The sequence below is a fragment of the Microcaecilia unicolor genome, chromosome 1 (genome assembly GCF_901765095.1).
Source record: "Microcaecilia unicolor chromosome 1, aMicUni1.1, whole genome shotgun sequence".
Lineage (NCBI taxonomy): Eukaryota > Metazoa > Chordata > Amphibia > Gymnophiona > Siphonopidae > Microcaecilia > Microcaecilia unicolor.
In genome coordinates this window covers 219,081,807-219,084,114 of record NC_044031.1, presented here as the reverse complement: position 1 = coordinate 219,084,114, position 2,308 = coordinate 219,081,807, and positions in this window count along the sequence as shown.

Here is a 2,308-nt window from a genome sequence, read left to right as displayed (position 1 = left end):
GGGATAGTGCTGGGCAGACTTATACGGTCTGTGCCCTGAAAATGACAGATACAAATTAAGGTAAGGTATACATAAAAAGTAGCTCATATGAGTTTATCTTGTTGGGCAGACTGGATGGACCGTGCAGGTCTTTTTCTGCCGTCATCTACTATGTTACTATCTTGTCTCTGTTTTTGCTGTACAGGATACCTATGTTGTAACCAGTGCTTTTTTTGTAGGAAAAAAGGTACCGGTACTCATGGGCGGGGGTCACCACCTATGGCTCCGCCCCTATGATAGCCACACCCACATTACCCCACCCTTATACCAGCCATGGCGCATATAAACAGGCATCATTGAAAATATTATACCAATATAGGAGAAAAAATAACTTGGGATTTTTTTTTCATTATAAATAATTTCTGTAAGCTGTTACAGCTCTAGTATATAAACTATAGTACAGATCGGGAAAACAGTTTCCTATAAAGGTGCACCCTATATACATAGACAGTTGGAAACAGATAATATTGTAAGCATAAACAACCCGTGTGTAGGAGGAAAACCTCAAGAAGCACCTTTTCCCACTCACAAGGCAGGCAAAAAGGGCTAGGGCTTCTTCATCATTGGAAAAACCTCCTGGGGTTCAAGGTCTCTAACCTTTCAAAAATCTTAGCTCGCACCTTCTTTGAGCTTATTCAGATATTAAGAACAGAGGTACTTAGCTTAACTGAAAAGCCCTCAGTCTCCTCTAAGGCTCCTTCGTTACTCAGACTGTGGTCTAGTATACCCAGTGCAAAATAAGACAACAGATATAAATTCTCAAATTGGTCATATTCTAAACACTAAAATGAAAATAAAAAGATTTTTTTTAACCTTTGTTGTCTGGTGACTTTGTTTTTCTGACCATGTTGGTCCCTGATTCTGCGGCTCTTTATCTCTTCTCTTAATTCTGTTTCCAGGGCTTCCTTTCCATTTATCTCTTTACTTTCCTTTTTTCTTCTTCATTTCTTGCCCTACATCCATAAGTAAAAGCTAGGTCCTCCTCCGTGGAATTGACCAGAGGAGGTATAACGTGGATCCAGCTTTTGCTTATTTTCTCCATCCATGTGCAGTTTTTCTCCTCTGTTCCCTTTCCCTCATATCCATCCATGTGCATCTTCTTCTTTTCTCTATCCATGTCCAGCATTTCTCCTCCCCTCCATCCATGTCCAGCATTTCTCCTCTTTCCTCATCCACCCCTCCATCCATCCATGTCCAGCAATTCTCCTCTCTCTCCTGCTCTCCTCTCCATCCATTTCCAGCATTTCTTCTCTCTCCCCTGCCATTCCCTCCCATCCATATCCAGCGATTCTCTCTTCCCTGCCCTTCCCTCCACGTCCAGCATGTATCCTCTCTCCCCTGCCCTCTCCTCCCATGTCCAGCAATTCGCCTCTGTCCCCTGTCCTCCCCTGCCATCCATGTCCAGTGATTCTCCTCTCTCCCTCCACCCATCCTCCTTCTCTTGCTGCCTGCCTACTTGAGAGTTCGGGCCCCCAGCATCAGCCAGTGCAGCGATCCCTTTGCGAGTCCCACCCATTTTGTTTCAACTTCCTGTTTCCGCTAAGGCGGGACTCACAGAGAGAACGCCCCAGTCGCTAAAAAAAAGTAAGGATGGTCGTGGGGAAGACAGGAGAGGAAGGGTGCAGGAATCGCTGGGGGGAAAAAAGGTGCCCGTACACCATACCAGTGCGTACCAGCACAAAAAAAAACCTGGGTTTCTGCCAGGAACTTGTGTCCTGGCTTGGCCACAGTTTGGAAAACAGGATACTGAGCTAAATGGACCATTGGTCTGACCCAGTATGGCTACTCTTATGTTGTTATATTAAGGTCTTTAATGTTTGTTTTAATTCATTTATCCAGTCCTTACATGCACATGGTTTTGCTTTTTAATCCCAAAGGTGAACCCTAAGGGTGGTTGAACAATTAGGTATAAACCGTTGTTTCTGACTTTGTTTTGGAATTTGGACTGCTTTAGGCCCTGTGCTGACCTGTACATCTGCTGTGTTACTAAGAGTACTAAGAAAATGATTTATGTTACTAGTTTTACTAGTATTTTCACTGCGTATAAAATCTGGCTTTCTTGGGGTGGGGTGTCAAGGTGACTGCAGCACGGCAAGGGTTTGACGGGCTGGGAGCTGGGATGAGATTATTCCCCAAAGGTTGGATTTCTGGCCCCTCCCCCCCAACTCTCCAATGTGGATCTCACTGTCCACGGGGAATCTGACCCTTGCCATGATGACCGAAATAGTGTAGTACTACCCAGCGGAAGGAGTACAGCGCGCGCCGCAGC